Source organism: Orycteropus afer, unplaced genomic scaffold (genome assembly GCF_000298275.1).
Source record: "Orycteropus afer afer isolate SDZICR_OR568_19922 unplaced genomic scaffold, OryAfe1.0 scaffold00169, whole genome shotgun sequence".
In the NCBI taxonomy this organism is placed as follows: Eukaryota; Metazoa; Chordata; class Mammalia; order Tubulidentata; family Orycteropodidae; genus Orycteropus; species Orycteropus afer.
Window position 1 is genome coordinate 4,204,656 of NW_006921756.1, and position 20,544 is coordinate 4,225,199.

The window sequence follows — 20,544 nt, forward strand, 5'->3', positions numbered from 1 at the left end:
GCGGGATCGGGCAGTGTTTTGTTCTGCTGTGCATGGGGTCGCTATGAGTCGGAAACGACTCGACGGCACTTAACAACAACAACAACAGCATCATGTCTGAGCCTCCTCATCTGGCATCCAAGCTCCCTGTGGTGTAGGGAGCTCTCCACCTTTGTCTCCAGCTAGCTCACGGTTTACAGACAGAAATGAATCCAAAGGCCAGGTTAGAAGAACAGCCCCACTAACCCTGTTCCCAGGACCCCATCCTAGCCCGGAGGTTGTGGGTAGGGAGGAGGGCACACGGGAGGCAACAAGTGTCATGTGCTGAATGAGAATAAAAATGAATTACTCCCTCTTCCTGCCTCCAATTTGTAGTGGCTTTTCTGCCTTTCCAAATACTCCCTGCCTGTGATCTAAGGAGGTTTTCAGACCCCATTTTATCAATAGAGAAAAAGTCAAAGACATGTGAAATGACTTGTCTAAGATCAGGGATCCCAACCTAGGACTCTTACCACAGAAGCATATTTGGTTCCCTCCTTCCCTCTCTTCCTCTTACTTTCTCTCTTACCTTCTATCCCTCCCTCCATCTCTTTCTCCTTTTCTCCCTTCCTCCCACAAATATTTATGTGGAGAAGGAGGGGAGTGGGAGACTGGAATAAGCAGACATGATGAAGTTTAAAGAGCACTGGATTAGGAGTCAGGAGCCTTGAATTCTAGTACTGAATTTGACATTACTATGTGACCTTAAGAAAGTCACTTTCCTCTCTCGGCCTCAGATGTTTAGACTAGTAACTTGGGGAAGGGGGAGGTTACTTCCATGCTTCTACTTAGTGGAATTGTAAAAATAAATTCAATGAAACATTTCTTTTGTTCTCTCATCCATGCATCCAACATCCATGCATCCATGCACCCACCTTTTCACTTATTTATTCACTCACCTATACATCTATGCATTTACCTATCTATCCATTTATCCATCCATCCATCATCAATCCACTCACCCATTCACCACCCCTCCCACCCATCTACCAACTCATCCATCCACTAACCCACCCAAATGTCCATTCCCTGTATCTCTGCTGTGCTCCATGCACAACAAGAGAAGGACTATACCACTTAAATTCTGACTCAACTGTCTTGTCTTTCAAGTCATTTTTCAGTGGCTCTTGTAGAAACTGACTTCTCATCCATGTTTATTACTGGTCAGTATCTTCCTTTTGTCATAATTAGTCCTTAACTAAACTAAGAAGTCCTGAAGGACAAGGACCAAGGCTGATCTATCTGTCAGTCTGCAGCTCCAATGAATGTTCACACCTGCTGACCCATCTCACCCCAAATCCTCATTCAGTTTCAAGTTTCTGGGATATTTTGAATTAGAGTAAGGGGCCTTGGCTTTTGAACTGTAAGCAATTGTCTCTGATGCCCTCTTCTCTTTGGAATCATAGCCTAATTTTTCTAAGGGAGAGATTGAGTCCAACCCAAGTTTACAAGGCAAACTCAGCAAAGGCTTGGAATAGAAGAAGCCTAATCTGGTGTCAGTTAGTAACCCATGCTGAGTAAGTTAACAGGCCTCATTTTGGAGCTGCCAGAGGAGACCTGCTACATGAACTACCTGGGGGAGGAGTCAAGTCTGATTACCAGGCTCCATCTTCCCTCCCCTGACCTGCTCTAACAGCTCAGACATCCCTGCTGTACAAAGCTGTCCTGGCAAGACACTATGGCTGGATGGGGAATGGACAATGGGGAGTTGATTACTTTCAAGCTCAGGCTTGCTCCAGAGCTGCAGGCCTCTGCTGGCTGCCCCTGATTTTCCTGGCTCTGGCCAGCTGTGGCAGCCCCCAGGGCCACTCTGAGTGACGGAGATAAGGCCTCTCCCCTGTGCCCAATGTGCCACTGGTAGCTGTAAGCTGGCCCCAGCTTCTCTGTTCCCAGGGGCCAATTCCTCACAAGGAGAGTGCACTTGATAGGCGGGTTGTAAACGAGCTGTCAGCAGAGGTGGTCTCACCCCTTCCCCTTCTTCCCTCTGAGTTTCCAGTCTCACTCTTGGCCACATTGGAAGAATTGGGGGGGGTGGCGGCAGAGGGAGGTGGCTGGTTCCCATGGTGGGGACCGTGCATAAGTCCTAACATACTAGCACTGTGTGTGTGTGCCGGCCTCAGGAAATAGGCCCTCCATGCAGACCTTATCCTGAGAGTTTTGGGAGCAGGGCCTGTCTCAGAGGCTCATGATCTTTCTGATCAAGGAGGAGCCTCCAGTGTTTTTTTTTTTTTTAATTTGCTATAGGTTCTGCTCATGATGTGTGGAACAGGTACTGTCTGGGGTCTGGTGCTTGACTCTGGGGTCAGCAGGAGATACTGAAGGGTCTCTGTGTGACCTTGGAGAAACTCCTCCCTTTCCAGTTTTCATTTCTTTGTGGGGCTTCTATGGTCACTAAGAGCAAATGAATCACAGATCTTCACTGGTTACAAAGTGCCTGTGTCTTCTTTCTTCACTCAACACAACAATGGTACAAAGTCGGTATTCTTATGCCCATTTTATAGATAAGAAGAGTATCAGAGACACTAAGGGAGAGTTGTGTAGCTAGAAAATGGCAGAGCTGGAAGTGAAACCAGATCTTCCATGTTACAAACCCTATTTCTCTATGCAATTCCAGGCATCAAACTTCCTAAACACCTGCTATTTGCCCAATCCTGTGGAGCTGTGGGGTAGGTGAGGGTCATGGTCTGGCATGGATTAATTGTGTCACCCCAAAATATGTATCAACTTGGTTAGGCCATGATTCTTAGTGGTTTGGCAGTTATGTAGTGATGTAATCATCCCCCATGATGATCAGCCAATCAGTTGTAAGGGGTTTAGGGTGGGATACATCCTTACTCAGGTCACAGTCCTGACCTGATGCAAGGGGAGTTTCCCTGGGGTGTGGCTGGCATCACCTTTTATCTTACAAGAGATGAAAGGAGAGAGAGAAGCAAGCAGAGAAAGAGGGACCTGATTACCACAAGAAAGAAGAACCAGAGCAGAGCAAATCCTTTGGATCCAGAGGCCCTGCACTGAGAACCTCCTAGACCCAGGGGAAGATTGACGCCAAGACACATGTAGATCTCCAAGGAAAGCTGGGCCCACAGATGTTGAAAGCAGACAAAGACCTTTCTCCAGAGCCAACAGAGTGAAAACCTTCCCATAGAACCTGTGCTCTGAATTTAGACTTCTAGTCTCATAAACTGGAGGGAATTAATTTATGTTTTTTAAAGTTGTCTATTTGTGGTATTTCTGTTATAGCAGCACTAGATAACGAAGACACAATCCCCATCATCATTGAACTTAGGACCAAATTCAAGGGAACAGTCAATGCTGCTCAGGTTGGGGTGTCAGGAATAGGAGCAGGATATGAAATGTGTGGCTAATTGCCTCCATGAACCACTGCCTCCTTTGTCATAAGCTAGAACTGGGTGATGCCCAGCTACCATTATTGAAGATTTCGATCAAAGATTCTATTAGAAGAATCCTGATCAAAAAAGGGACAATGAAGAAGAGAATTTCAAATTCTCACGGACTCTAGACTTTCTGGAGCAATAGAGGGTGGAGAAAGTCCTGAAACTATTGCCCTGAGATAATCTTTAAATCTTAAACCTGAAGCATACCCTGAATTCTTTTAAAACTGAACAATAATTTGGCCTAACTATGAAAAAGGTCTGCCTTGAACAATTCTATGTGCTTTGTGGGGCATGAAAGGAACTTGGTTCAGGACATCAGGGCATGCCTAGTCCTTTCGATGGTAGTCTGTCTGCTTATCTGTCAGATGATCTTGTTTCCCAATCTCCTCTGTAAATTCCAGGAAGGCTCCCAAGTATTAGTAGGTGGAAGGACTTCAGGGCACCAAGACTGGCCCCAAGATGGAAGGAGGCAACTGCCCAGGGGAGGTTCTGGGGTTTGGACCATTAGGAATGGGAAGGACTATTCCAATCTGGGGAGGGAATGTACCCTTTGATGGCACTGTGAGCATCCAGTGCTCATTCTGCCAAGCCCCAGCTCCAGCCCTGGCAACACATGGATTTGATTGCTTGGGAAATCTCTTTTGGGGGGTTTAGGGTGGAGAGTAGAGGTAACAGCTGATCAACCTAAAAGTAGCCGAGCCTGGAATTTCAAGGGGCTAGAGGGTGCCCTAGTCCAAGTTTGGAAGTGCCTGTAGCACTCCCTGTAGGAGGCACCCTACATGGGTGGCTCTTCAGTGACCCAGACAGGCATCACCAACAGCAGCAGCACTGGGGCAGGGAATGTCTGGGTTCTGTTCCTGTGCAGCCTCTCCCTGGCTGAGAAACCAGGCAGAGAAGGGCCATACATTTTCTGCACCTCTATTGCTCATCATGTTCTACATGCCTGATAATTCCTACCCTGGTCATCTGTCAAGGTGGTTAGGAGGATGCATGTGGACCAAAATAAACTGTGAAGTACTGTGTATATGTGTATTGACCTGGAAAGGAGAGTGGCACCCTGTGAGGGTAGATTTGAGATAGTCTCTGGCTATCTGGGACAAACTTCAGCTCTCTCCAATGAGGTTCATGGCTTCAAATGTCCTATTGTGGCTGCCAGGCTGTTCTTCTAGATGTTCCTTCTTGCTTCTTCATAGAAAATGCTTCTTTTGACTGAGTTAACATCAGGACAGTCCAACAATGAAATGGGCTGCATTGAGAGGTAGTGAATCTTCTCAGTGGTCAGATATCCAAGACAAGGCTTTTCAACAATCGACAGGGAAATTGTTTATGACTTAGGTTCAAACTGAAAACCCAGCTCACTGCCATTGGGTGGACCCATAGTGACACTCATTGGGTCTGTGAGGCTGTCAATCTTTATAGAAGCAGACTGCCTCATCTTTCTTTTGTGGAGTGGCTGGTGGGTTCAAACCACCAACCTTTTGGTTAGCAGCCAAATGCCTTAACCACTACAACACCAGAGCTCCTTCTAACTTGGACTAGATGCTGCCAAATTTGCTTCTGGCATTCAGGATCTGGGCCTTCTATCCAGGAGGCCACACTCCACTTGCTTCCTGTGTCTTAGGAGGGCCCTGTTCAGATTTGAGGCAACGTTTCTACTCCTATCCCCTCTGCACTGCTCTGGGTTAAAAAGCATTGGCACATTTGCTTCCCCTAAGTGGCCATGGATCCATTCTTTGTCACACCTGGGCTTCCTCTTCTGGATGTCCTCCAATGTTCTGGTCGTCCAACCCCCAACCAGTTGATGTCAAGTCAATTCTGATTCATGGTGACCCCACATGTGTAGAATAGAGCTGCTCCATAGGGTTTTCAAAGCTGTGACCTTTCGGAAGCAGATTGCCAGGTCTTTTTCTGAGGCGACGTCTGGGTGAATTAAAACCACCAATCTTTTAGTTAGTAGCCCCGTGCTTAATGTTTGCAACACCCAGGAATGCCATGTAACCCCTAGGGACTTTACTTTCCCACCTGCAAAATAAGATGCTGACAGCTGGCACTTCAGCTTAGCAGAGCTGGGTAGGGCTGAAATGGCATCATCTCACTGGCAACTCAGAAACCATAAAGTCCAATTTCTCTTCAAGAACTCTCATAGTCTAGGGAGGAAGTGGGAGGGGAGCTGTTGCATTGTGGTAAACTGTGGTCAGTGACATGAGACAAGGTATATGTGAACTGTTGTAAGGAAAGTGAATTTGCTCTGTAAATCTTCACCCAAATCACAATAAATAAATAAATAAATAAATAAGAACTCTCATAGTCTAGTGAAGAGAAGACGAAGGTCTAGGGAGAAGGGAACTACTCAAGACCACAGATGAAAAAAGGCAGAGCCAATCCTTAAATCCAGGTTTCTCCTGTCTAGCCCCATGCTTAGGTCTGTATGGAAGGTACATTCAGGTGCTGAAGATATCTGATGTGATTCCTAACCCAAGTTTGAATCTTTCCATTTACTGACTCTGTGGTTTGGGGCACATTATATCACTTCTCTGTGCTTTAGCTTTCTATCAATAAAGTCTACCTTATGGGGTTGCTGTAGGAACTTGATGTGATTATATGTGATCTAAGGAATCAGGCAGTGGAAGGCAGCAGAGAACTGTTGCACTTAGAGATGGGATGGTGGAAGGGGCTGGGCAGTCAGAGAGGCTTCTGGAGGACAGGGAAGACAATGATCCCCATCTCCAACAATTGCCCCTGTCAAATTCTTACTCATCCTGCAGGTCTAGCTCAAAGGAGTGTCATCTGGATGAATGATTTTCTGCTTTCAGGCTCCCTTGCAATTTGTGATGTCTACTGGCAGAAAAGCTTCCTAAGACTATGGGGAAACAAACAGACTTGGGTTTCAACCTTTTACTAGCTCTATGACCTTGCAAAAGTCATTCTTTTTCACTCCTTGATTACATATATATATTTGTTGTGGTAATATATATATATATATATATATATCAGAAAAAACAAAAACAACAACAACAAAATACTCACTGCCATCAAGTCAGATCCAACAACTCCTTGGGTTTCCGAGGCGGTATCAACACAGAAGTAGATTGCTCAATCTTCCTTCCAAGGAGTGGCTGGTGGGTTTGAACCACCAGCCTTCTGGTTAGCAGTCAAATTGCCTTAGGAACTATACCACCAGAGCTCCTAATATATGTGTGTGTGTGTATATATACATATATATAAAACAAAATATTTGCCATTTCAACATTTTTTACATGTACAATTCAGTGAGATTAATTATGTTCATCATGTTAAAAGTTACTATGTAAGCCTTAGTTTTCTCAACTGTAAATGGAACTGTGGAGTCAACCTCATGTAGATGCTGTGAAAAAATTGTTTGGTTTATATTAAGTATAATAATAAATAGTAACCATGGTTGTGATGATGATAATAATGATGATGATATTCATTCACTCATCCATTCAGAAACCCCCAATGCACCTTGTTCTGTGTACCTAGTGCCACTCTGACAAGAACATACCACCAATGGGATGGCCTTAACAAACAGGAGTTTATTCTCTTATAGTTTGGAGGCTTTAAGTCCAAGTTCAAAGTGCCAGGCTCTAGGGGCTGGGTGAAAGCCCCTCAGCCTTGGGCTTCAGCTCTGCCTCCTGTTCCCAGCCCACTGAAGCTAGAGGCTTTTCTTCACTCAGACAGCTGCTGGCTGCTGAGGCTGCCAAGCCCGAGGTTGACAAGTAAAAAGGCACAGTCCTAATGTTACCAAACCACATGATAAGCCATTAATTCAAGACCATTGTAAGTCCCAAAGTCAGCAGAGCATGGCAGCTGCTGAACAACGACATGACTACATGCAGGTTCCAAGTGAGCTGTAAGCTAGAGACCATTTCCAAAGCTGCTACTAATATACACACATCCCAAAGACACCTGCTCAGCTCCTTGTGGTAGGTCCCACCATGATGTTGATTGCCAGTCTCATCATAGGGAATAACTACCACCAGCTGCCCAGCCACTCAACCAGGCCTAGCCAAGTTGACACAAAAACATAACCATCACACACCTCTTCTCTGAGCTCTCACTGGGCCATAGCAAAGGATCAAATAGTCCTATAGTTCTTGACTCCTGGGAGCTCAGAGTATAGTGACATGATGAAGCTGGGAGTCCACAATTTCAACCCAGTATAATGGGCTCAATTATAGCAAGGATCATGAGGATGGCATACCACCAAGCAGTGTTTCATTGTGTTGTACACAGGGTAGCTATGAGTCGGAGCCTACTTGATAGCACCTAACAACAACAACATAGTGCAAGTAACAGTGGACATCCCACTGATCCAGAAGAAACGCAGAAAGAGCCCCTGCTAGGCTACCAGGAGGAGTCAGAGAAGTCGTCCCAGAGAAGGAAGCATTTGAGCTGAGCACAAATGCTTAGATGGGCAAGCCAGAGAAAGATACTCCAGGCGAGAGCACAGCATATGGCAAGGCCCAGAGGTAAGAAAGATAATGGGAACTCCTAAGCAGACTGGGGTGGCTGGAGGGTAGAGTGGATTCCTGGACCCAAGACTTTCAGGACCATCTCCTCACCAAGTGGCCAGAGACAGCCATGGCCAGAAGATTTCTACAGGAAGGGAGGATCTTGATGATGATGATGATGAAGGTGGCATGAAAGTGATTTTTCACAGGGGCACTGTCTGGGCCCTGTTCCCCGCTGAGTTACTTGCAGTTGAGTTGCAAATACCCACTTAGATCTGTAGTGCTCAGGCACTGGGAATTAGAACCACTCAATGCTCTTGGTAAGCTGGAAAGAGCTCTACTATCAAGAATGCCCCTGTGCTGGCATTCTAGCCTAGAACCCTGAGGTTGCTTGAGTTCTCCACTATGGGGCTATTTCCACCTCTGTGTTCTCTGTGCCTAGCACAGGGTGGCACTGACCAGACATTCATAAATATCATAGGATCAGATTCCTCTATGGCCATACATATGGAGAAAATGACCCTCAGAGAGGGATAAGATCACATAGTGGCCTCTGCCCCTTGTACCAATTGGCTTCTCTATTCCACCCACCCCCTCAAGCCCCGGATACTACTGCCCTTCAGCCTGGTGGGCAGAGTCTTCATCAGAGAAGACCTGGGCAGACTAGGCTGCCATGGATACCTCCATCCTCCCCAGGTCCTGAGCCCTGCCTGTGAAGACTGCTCGTGGCCAAGCTTCAGCCTTCCAAGGACCCCTTGAAGCTATCCTTGTCTTCTTGACAAAACGCATCTGGGACTCTCCAGCCCCTCCTCCACTCAAGCTGGAAATACAATACACCGATAATGATCTAATATTTATACAACGCCTTTCTACCAGATGCATCCCAACAAAGTTTACAAGCTGTCCCCACTGACGGCGCAATGTATTCCAGACCCTCTCCCTGCTGGCCCCACCTCCGTCCTTCAGCCCCTCTATCCTCTGAATGCCCAAGCCTGCAGACACTCAGGAATCCACCTGAGGGGTGGGTGAAGCCAGCTGGGCGCTGATAGACCAGTCCTTGGCATACTCTGTCTGGGCACTGCCTTGCAGGGAGATAATTTGTGCTCCTAACTGGAAAAAAAGGAAAAGCCATCCAGAGGGAGAGGCTGGGCCACACTCAAGTTCTGAAGTTTGGCCAAAACTCACAGCGCCCCACGAGCCTCTCCCGTAGCCCTCCACAGCCTCAGACCCGTGGGAGGGACGCAGGGAGGGCCTGCTGCCCCAGCACAAATGTTCCTCCTCAGTCACTTCCTCCGCGGCCGCTCCATGAATGAAGATTTGTGTTCGTTCCTTCCCCATAAATTGCCCTTGGTCACCAGGGCCATGTTCTGTGTCAGAGTCCCTGACCACCAGCCTCGGACAAAACCTGCTTTGTGAAGTCTGGGTGGAAGACAAACAAATGATTATTACCTTCATTTATCCCCTCCCCCTCCTTTTTTCCTTGGCCTGGAGTTAAGACCTTTTTTCTCTGTCAACAATCTTGACTTTGTTCCCTGAGAAGGAAACAGCTCCGGGAGGGACTTCCAGAGATGCTGCTTGCAAGAAAACCGTTTGGGAGGAGGGTGAAAAAAGACAGAGGTTACAGGAAATGGCAGGCATTTTTTGTTGAATTAAACCATTAGGAGTGACCCCCAAACCAGAGCGAGGCAGAGGGAACAACTGGATACATTTAGGTCAGGACAAGCAGCCAAGTGAGGAGCTGAAACCAATTACCATAAATGAATGTTTCTCTTTTATTCACGACCACCGTGCCTGTTCCCAGGATGCTCTTGGGCGTCTTATAAAAACAGATGACTCTCTGGTTTTGTTCGGAGAGTTATTAGCTAATGCAACTGTTGGGCAATTTATCAAACATTAGCACATGCTGCGATTAATGACCAAGAAGTTGTCGCTGGTTGGTCCTAAGCTGCAGAGACAGCCCAGACTTGAGGTCTCAGATCAGGTTATCTCCTTGATGGGACTATTTATTTAGGATGTTTGTCCCCTAAAAGTAACAACAACTACAAAAACCAAGCCAAACTCAGTGGCATCAAGTTAGATCTGACGGTTTCTGAGGCGATATCACTATGGGAGTAGATCGCCCAATTGTCCTTCTGAGGAGTGGCTGGTGGGTTTGAACTGCCACCCTTCTGGTTAGCAGTCAGATGCCTTAGGCTCCTCTAAAAGTAATAGTCACCCTCAAAACTCTACCCTTATGTGTCCATCTGGCCATGGCTCTCCATGGCCACTTGGTGAAGAGATGGTCATGAGACCTTGGTGGAGTCTTGGGTCCAGGATTCCACTCTACCCTCCAGCCATCCCAGTCTGCTTAGTGGCCTCCGTGGTCTTTCCTACCTCTGGGCCATGACATATGCTGTGCTCTTGGACTAGGGTTTCTCTCTCCAGCTTGTCCACCTGACCAAAGTCAACTTATCCTTCAGTGCTCGGCTCAGATGCTTCCTTCTCTGGGAAAGCTTTTCTGACTTCTCCTGGTAGTCTGGGGGGCTCCTTCTCTGTTTCTTCTGGTTCTTTTGGGACTTCTACTTACTTGCACTATTTTGGGTTGGAGTTGTGGGTTTGCAGGTAGATTGCTTCACTAGATGCTGAACTCCCAGGAATCAGGGACTGTGGGACTGTTTGATTCCTTGCCTATGTCCCTAGTGCCCAACTGGAGCCCCAGAGAAGAAGTGCATTAAGGATTTTTGAATGAATGAGTGGATGGATGAGTGAATGAATGAGTGACTGAATAGCAGATTCATACAGAGCAGTGTCCTTCAGTCACTCCGGTATGTAGTCTTGGGCTATATGCCAAGAAAAGAGGTTGTTTTTCTTCCAGGGAAGGCTCCTCCCCACTGTGGAGCTGCAGGAAAATGGTATCCAGCTGAAAACTGAACAGAGTCATCACATGTGGTATGGGAAGACTTGGGTTTATGGCCCTGCTGCAATTACTTTCTCTGCAGGCCTCAGTTTCTTAATCTGAAATGGGTCGGTAACTCACCTCTAGAGATTCTTGAGAGGAAAGTTGTAGAGGGCTAAGGTGAAAACTTAGTGGGTTAAGTGATAGTTTTATGATTAGCTTTCCCTAATTCAAAGGGAAATAGCTGCCCTATTTCTTGCCCTTGAGTAATTCTGACTTGAGGAAAGAAATGGTTGAATTTCTTTACAGGTTTTGGCTAAAATGACTGTTGGTGTGAGCGTGGGAAAAAGCTGGTGTTCAGAATCATGAAGAGCTGAGTCTAGTCCTGTTCAGCTGTGTCCTTGCTGTGTGATTTCGGGCACTTCATACCACTTCTTGGAGTCTCGGTTTGGGTTCTGAAAAATGGGACAATAATATATTGCACCCCTAAGGAGCTCTGGTAGCGTAGTGCCTAAGGCACTTAACTGCTAACCAGAAGGCTGGCGGTTCAAACCCACCAGCCACTCCTCGGAAGGAAGATGGGGCAATCTACTTCTGTAGTGATACTGCCTCGGAAACCCAAGGAGGGGTCGCTATGAGTTGGGTCCGACTTGACGGCATGTAACAACAACAACAACAACAACAGGGATAGCCAATGTCTGAAAAGTGCTGAGTCCAGCCCCTGACCCACAGCGGGAACTCATTAACTAGTAACTTCTATTATTGCCACTAATTATATTAATAAACATCACTGGCAGGTGAGAGAGTGGAAGGAGCATCCCTTGAAGGTCTGTGGTCTTCTCTGCTGTTTCTTGCCAACACAATACATATTTTGAATGAATCTCAGTGTTGTGGAATTAACATTCTTCCTCTCTGCTAATTCCACCAAAATGTGTTTCCAGCCTAGCAGTGACCCTTCTGCCAGACCCTGTAGCAGTCTTTCCCTGCAGAGCTGTACCATCCCTGGCTGGCTGGGGCTGACATCTGCCAGAAAAGCAGACCACCTTCTCGGATTTTCCATTTGCAGCTGGAAGAGGGGCAAGGAGGGAGGGCTGGGCAGAGCAAATTACAAAGCAGACTCCGCTCCAGCTCCCACACTGGTGGGGCAGTCTCATGTGGTGGGCAAGGCACTGCCAAGGAGCTGGCCTGCAATGGGCCTGGAGGAGCAGGCACCACTCTCCTGTCTCTCAGGCCAGGCCAGCAAGGATCACAGGCAGTGCTGTAGGCAAGGTGAGAGGGTCTTCCAGGCTGGAGGAAAGGAACAAGGGTGGAGTCTGAGGTCTGGGACCTTGGATAGGTTGTGTCACCTCTGTCACACTCAGTTTCCTCTATCTGTAGAACAGGAACAAATATAGATTCACAGTCCCTTATCTCACACCCTTGGAACAAGATACGGTTTGAAATCCCAAGTTTTCCAGATTATTAGGAAGTAATGATGTGTATACCATACTTTACAAAACAGGCTAAAGGCCCCTAAACAAACACTTATGATTTCTGCAGTGAAATACATGAATATTCACATTAAGTGGGATTAGTAAAGGTTCAGATTTTTGATACCAAATGAAAAGGCTCTCCTTTTTCAGTTCTTGGATTTCATAGTCATAGATAAAGACAATGAACATGTAGTGTCATGTCATGGAACTGTAGTGAACATTACAAGAGATAGAGAATGCAAAGCACCTTGCAGACTTTCAGGAAACAGGTAGAGGTGGCTCCCTCAGACTAATACTTCTCAATCTTGGCTGCATATTGAGATCGCCTGGGGAGCATTAACAAACAGTCATGTCTGTAGTTGGCACTTGCTACACATTATTCTTATGAGATAAAAAGATCATCCCACTCATGATAGCTCTCTCTCCATGGAGGAAACTTCCCTAGGGTAATGTTCTGACCTCTCCTGCCTCATTTCTTACTCTGCAGGGAGATAGTGTGAGTTACCACTTTGGTTGCTTTTAGAGGGGAATTATACACACTTAGCCCAGGCTATCCAGGTAAAAAGGGGTGGGAGGCAAGGCTAGGCCCCAAACCCCCTAGAGCCAGGAAAGCAAGGAAGTGGCCAGGCACAACAAAGTGGCAGGTTCCAGATAGGAATTAGGTAAGAGGAGGGCAAAGAGGTTTCCAACAGCTAAGGGAGACAAACTTATCTGTCAGTTTGTCATCCTGTGGGGCTTGTATATAGATGTGAGGCTTGAAGCTGTGCCACTGGTGTTTCAGACCCCAGCAGAGTTGCACACGGTGCACAGGTTTCAATGCAGCTTACAGACTAAGACAGATGAGGAAGAAGGACGAGGCCATTCACTTCTCAAAAATTGGCCAGAGAAAACCTTATGAATAACAGAGAAACACTGTCTGATACATTACTGGGCAACTTTATGAATAGCTTGGAAACATTCTCTGGCACAATGCAGGAAAATGAGCCCCTTGGGTCAGAAGGCACCCAAAATAGGACTGGGAAAGAGCTGCCTCATCAGAATAGAACCAACCTTAATGATATGGATAAAGTAAGTCTTTCAGGATCTCCATGTGCTGACATAGCATGACTCAAATTGAGGAGAAACAGCTGCAAACATCCATCAATAATCAGAACATGGAATGTACAAAGTATGAATCTAGGAAAATTGGAAGTTGTCAAAAATGAAATGGAACACATAAAAATTGATATCCTAGACATTAATTAGCTGAAATGGATGAGTTTTGACCATTTTGAATCAGACAACCATATGATCTACTATGCTGGGAATGACAAATTGAAGATGAATGGTGTGGCATTCATCATCACAAAGAATGTTTCAAGATCTGTCCTGAAGTACAACATTGTCAGTGATAGGATAATATCCATATGCCTACAAGGAAGACCAGTTAATACTACTATTATTCAAATTTACACACCAACCATTAAGCCAAAGAAGAGGAAATTGAAGATTTTTATCAACTTCTGCAGACTGAAATTGACTGAACATGCAAACAAGATGTGTTGCTTACCACCAGTGATTGGAATTGAAAAACTGGAAACAAATAAGAATCACCAGTAGTTGGAAAATTTGGCCTTGGTGACAGAAATAACGCTGGAGATAGCATGATAAAATTTTGCAAGACCAATGACTTATTCGTTGCAAATACCTTTTTTCAACAACACAAAGGGCAGCTATACACGTGCACTTTGCCAGATGGAGTACATGGGAATCAGACTGACTACATCTGTGGCAAGAGGAGATGGAAAAGCTCAATATCTTCAGCCAAAACAAGGCCAGGAGCTGATTGTGGAACAGACCATCAACTGCTCATACGCAAGTTCAACTTGAAGTTGAAGACAATTAAAACAAGTCCACAAGAGCCAAAACATGATATTGATTATATGCCTCCTGAATTTAGAGACCATCTAAAGAATAGATTTGATGCATTGGATACCAGTGACCGAAAACCAGAAGAATTGTGGAATGACATCAAGAGCGTCATCCATGAAGAAAGCAAGAGGTCATTAAAAATATGAGAAAGAAAGAAAAGACCAAAAGGGATGTCAGAAGAGACTTTGAAACTTGCTCTTGAGTGAAGAGTAGCTAATGCAAATGGAAGAAATGACAAGATAAAAGAGCTGAACAGAAGATTTCAAAAAGCAGCTGAAGCAGACAAAACCAATTACTATAATGAAATGTGGAAAGATTTGGAGTTAGAGAACCAAAAGGGAAGAGCATACTTGGCATTTCTCAAGCTGAAAGACCTGAGGAAAAAAATTAAGCCTTGAGTTGCAATATTGAAAGATTCTGTGGGCAAAATATTGAATGATGCAGGAAACATCAAAGGAAGATGGAAGGAATACACAGAGTCACTGTACCAAAAAGAACTGGTCTATCTTCACCCATTTCAGGAGCTGGCATATGTTTAAGAACCAATGGTATTGAAGGAAGAGGTCGAAGCTGGACTGAAAGAATTGGCAAAGAACAAGGCTCCAGGAATTGACGGCATACTCATTGAGATATTTCGACAAACAGATGTCCCACTGGAGGCACTCACTCGGTTATGCCAAGAGACTTGGAAGACAGCTACCTGGCCAAATGACTGGAAAAGATACATATTTGGACCCATTCCAAAGAAAAGTGATCCCACAGAATGTGGAAATGATCAAACAATATCATTAATATCGCATGCAAATAAAATCTTGCTGAAGATAATTCAAAAACCGTTGCAGCAGTATATTGACAGAGAACTTCCAGAAGTGCAAGCTGGATTCAGAAGAGGACATGGAACGATAGATATCGTTGCTGATGTCAGATTGATCTTGGCTGAAAGCAAAGAATACCAGAAAGATGTTTACTTGTGTTTTATTTACTATGCAAGAGCATTTGATTGTGTGGATCATAACAAATTGTGGATAACATTGAGAAGAATGCGAATTCCAGAACACTTAATCGTTCTCATGAGGAACTTGTGCATAGACCAGGAGGCTGTCATTCAAACAGAAAAAGGGAACACTACAGGGTTTAAAATCAAGAAGGGAGTGCATCAAGGTTGTATCCTTTCACCATATTTATTCAATCTATATGCTGAGCAATAATCCGAGAAGCTGGACTATATGAAGAAGAACATGGGATTAGGATTGGAGGAAGAATCATTAACAAACTGTGAAACTGCTGAGTGTGAGGGCATGACTTGAAGTACTTACTAGTGAAGATTGAAGAATACAGTCTGCAGTATGGATTACATCTCAATATAAAGAAAACAAAAATCCTCACAACTGGACCTATAAGCAACATTACGATAAATGGAGAAAAGATTGAAATTGTCAAAGACTTCACATTGCTTGGCTCTACAATTGATGCCAATGGAAGCAGCAGTCAGGACATCAGAGGAGGTATAGCACTGGGCAAATCTGCTGCAAAGGATCTCTTCCAAGTGCTGAAGAGCAAAGATGTCTTCTTGAGGACTAAGGTGTGCCTGAAACAAGCCATGGTATTTTCAATTGCCTCATATGCATGTAAGAGCTGAACAATGAATAAGGAAGACTGAAGAATTGATGCTTTTGAGCTGTAGTGTTGGCGAAGAATGCTGAAAGTACTGTGGACTGCTAAAAGAACTAACAGGTCTATCCTAGAGGAAGTGCAGCCATAGTTGTCCTTGGTGAGAATGGCCAGACTTCATCTCACATACTTTGGTCATGTTGTCAGAAGAGACCATTCCCTGGAGAAGGATGTCATGCTTGGTAAGGTGGAGGGTCGACAAAAGAGGGAAAGGCCCTCAACGAGATGGATTGACATGGTGGCAATGGCGATGGGCTCAAGTATAGCAAGAATCATGGAGATGGCTCAGGACCGGGTGGTGTTTTGTTCTGCTGTGCATAGGGTTGTTATGAGTCGGAGATGACTCGACGGCACCTAACAACAACAACAAGCCCAGGCCCTTCCTCCGTCTTCCTTGTTGATTGGTTCCTTCCCACCAAAAATGTTTAGGAGCTGGTCCCAAGTCAACTACCTCATTTTCTCAGGGAGTTACCTTTCTGTGTCTAGAGGGAGGAGTCTCTGGGTGGTACAAAGGTTAATGCACTTGGCTGCTAACTGAAGCATTAGAGGTTTGAGTTCACCTAGAGGCACTTCAGGATAGAGGTCTGGTGATCTCCCAAAAAAATCAGCCCTTTAAAACCCCGTGAAAAGATGAATGGATAAACAAAAGGTGGTTCACGCATACAATGGAATACTACTCAGCCAATAGGAGAAATGAAACTTTGATACATGGTACAGTATGGATGGAGCTTGAAGACATTATGGTGAGCGAAATAAGCCAGCCACAAAAGGATAAATATTATATGACCTCAAAGATATAGAGACCAAAGTTTATTAATGGTTATCAGGGGTGGGAGGGACAAAGAAAATGGGGGTTAATAGTGATGGGAAAATTGCATTATCATTAAGGGTAGGGTTGCACAGCTGATTATTGTAATTGTCAATAAGTTGTACACCTGAAAAAAACTGAATTGGCAAAAAATAAGAAATAAAAATGAAAACCAGTGATGCTCAGACCCCAGCCAGGCAGCCAGAACCTGTGGGGCTGCAGCACTGTCTGTGATGCTCCAAAGTGCTCCTTGGGTTATTATTATTATTATTTTTGATAATAGCTTTATTGAGATATAATTCACATACCATGCAATCCACTCATTTAAAGTGTACAATTCATTAGTTTTTAGTATATTCACAGAGTTGAGCAGCCATCACTGCAATTAATTTTAGAACATTTTGATCACCTCTAAAAGAAACCCATATCTCTTACCTTTACTTCCCAATGCCATTCCCCCCAATCCTCCCCATCCCTAAGCAACAACGGATAAACTTTCTCTTTCTATACATATTTGCCTGTTCTGGATATTTCACATAAAGGGAGTCATTCAATAAGGGACCTTTTGTGTCTGGCTTATTTCACTCATCATAATAGTTTCAAGGTTCATGCATATTGTAACAAGCATCAGTACCTCATTACTCTTTATGGTCTAGTAATATTCCAATGTATGGATATACACATTCTGTTTATCCATTGATCCATTGATGGATGTAAGGATTGTTTCCACCTTTTGCGTATTATGAATAAGGCTGCTATGAACATTCATGTACAAGTTTTTTATTTCTTTGTATTCATTTCTCTTGTATTTAACACTGGAGCAGAACTACTGGATTATATGCTAGCTCCGTATTTACCTTTTTGAGCTGATGACTGCTCCACTCTGTGAGTATCACAGAGTTATCTTATTGAGTTGCAAGAGTTCTAGATACAAGTCTCTTATCCAGATATGTGACTTGCAAATATTTTCTCCCATTCTGTGAGTTGTCTTTTAACTTTCTCAATAGTGACCTTTGAAGCACAAATATCTGTAACTTGGATGAAGTCCAATTTATTTTATTTTATTTTTTGCTTGTACTTTTGGGGCCAAAACCAAAAAACAATCTCACTACCATTGAGTCGGTTCTGAATCATTGCGACCCCTCTTTGGGTTTCTGAGGTGCTATCTTTATGGAAGTAGATTGCCCAGTCTTCTTTTCAAGGAGTAGGTTTGAACTGCCAGCCTTCTGATTAGCAGTCAAATGAATTTACTGCCAAATAAAGCTCATGAAAATTTACCCTTATGCTTTCTTCTAAGCGTTTTATAATTTTTGTCCTTAATTTAAGTCTTTGATCCATTTCAAGTTAATTTTTGTATGTGGTGTGACATAAGGGTTCAGCAAGGAGCCCTGGTGGCACCATGGTTAAGCACTCATCTGTTAACCAAAAGGTTGGCAGTTCAACCAACATTTCTATTTGCCTAGAGACTCCACAGAAGAAAGACCTGGTGATCTGCTCCTGTAAAGATTACAGCCTAGAAAATCCTATGGGGGTTCTACTTTGTCACATGGGGTTGCTATGAGTCAGAATCAACCCAGGGACACCTAATAACAGCAACAAGAAAAACTTCATTCTTCTGTATGTGGCTATCCAGTTGTCCCTCCTCAAGTGATTTTGATTCACGTAAGTTTGAGAATCACTGTTCTGGATTGTAAACCCCAGGAAGGCAGAGTTTGTGTTTTCTATATCCTTGTCACTAAGCACAGTGGTACAGGAATGAATGAATAAATGGGTGAGTGATATCTACATCCCCCCAATTCCAAAGAAGGCAGATGTGCCATAAGTCAGAGACTCCACGTGTCAGGTTGGAAAGAGCTAGGTGTTGATGGAGATCAGTCTCCCTTCTTGGTATGGCGAGTTTGTCCAAGCTTCTTTTGACATACTTCCAGTGATGGGGAGTACCCTCCTTACATAGCTAATCACTGGGGTGGGGTTTTGTTGACCTCCTTTCTTGTAGTTTCCCACTCTCCTCTCAGCCCCAGCTCTGTCCACTGGTGTCCCATCCAGTGCTTCAGCATTCTGTGCTCTGGGCCAGGCCTAAAAACATTGGGAGAATATGGGGGGTTTACAGCCTCCTCTCCCATAGGCTGAGTAGTACCCTCTCCTCACGTACTCGTCCCAGCCAAGGGCAGGCCCAGGACCAGACGCAATCCACAAACTGAGTTTAACCAATCAGATCAGAGGAAAGCATGTCTGTTCCCTTCATTCTTTTGAACTCTTGATAGATGGAGATCAATCTTCCTTTTGGGGAGAAACTTTTCTGGTATGGTAAGCTTGTCCAAGCTTCTTTTGATATACTTCTTCTTACAGAGGTAATCACTGGGGAGGGGTCTTAATTCATATTAGTTCTTTTTAATTAATTCCAACACATTGCTCACTCAGATAAAGCTTATGATACTTATTAACATCATAATACAATCTAATGCATCATTATATATTACATAATATAATACATAATATGAAACTCTGGTGGCATAGTGCCTAAGGCATTTGACTGCTGGCCAGAAGGTTGGTGGTTAAAATCTACTAACCACTCCGCAGAAGGAAGACTAGGCAATCTACATCTATGAAGATTTATCTCCTTGGAAACTCAAAGGGGGTCGCGATGAGTCCGAATAGAAATATACCATTACTCATCTGTCAGTTAATCGTACTGTTGAGGCTTGCATGTTGCTGTGATAATGGAAGCTTTGCCACAGGTGTTTCAAGTACCAGCAGGGTCAACTGTGGTGGACAGGCAGAGCTTCCAGACTAAGTAAGACTAGGAAGGATGGGGCCATCCACTTATGAAAAATGAATGAGGAAGACCAAAGAAGAATCAATGCATTTGAATTGTGGTATTGGTGAAGAATATTGAAAATACCATGGACTACAAGAAGACTGAAACAATTTGTCTTGGAAGAGGTACAGTCAGAATTCTCCTGGGAGGTGAAAATGGCCAGACTTTGGCTCACCTCTTTTGATTGTGTTGTCAGAAGGGTCCAGTCCCTGGAGAAGGATCCTATGCTTGATAAAGTGGATGGTTGGCAAGGAAGAGGAAGACCCTTGAGTAGATGGATTGATATAGTGGCTGCAACAATGGGCTCAGTCATAGTATTGACTGTGGCATGGTGCAGGACCAGGCAGTGTTTCGTTCTGTTGTACAAGGGGTTGCTATGAGTTGAACTGACTTGACAGCACCTAACAATAACAATAACAACAACAATAAATTATATTATATATAACATATATATAAATAATATTATATATATATATATATATATATGTTATATATATATATATATATGTTATATATAATATTATATATAATGAAATACTGACTGTTCCTGTGCCATCCTCATGATTTTTGCTGTTTGAGCCTATTGTTGCAGTCATTGTGTCAAGCCATCTTGTTGAAGGTCTTCCTCTTCTTTACCAAGCATGATGTCTTTCTCCAGGCACTGGTCTCTCCTTATAATATGTCCAAAGTAGGTGAAATGAAGTCTTGCCATACTTATTTCTAAAGAATATTGTGGCTGTACTTCTTCCAAGATACATTAGTTCATTCTCCTCACAGTTCATGGTATGTATACTCAATATTCTTTGCCAACACCATAATTCAAATGCATCAATTCTTATTGGTCTTGTTCATTCATTGTCCAGCTTTTGCACACTTATGAGGTGACTGGAAATACCATGGCTAGGGTCAGGTGCTCCTTCGTCCTCAAAGTGACATATTTGCTTTTCAACACATTAAAGAGGTCTTTTGCAGCAGATGTGCTCAGTGCAATGCATTGTTTGATTTTATTTTTTATTTTAAGAGCTTGTTTTACATTCAACATTACATGTATATTTAGTTTCACTCCCCATTTACCATGTCCAACCCTAACCCAGTCTCCTCCCC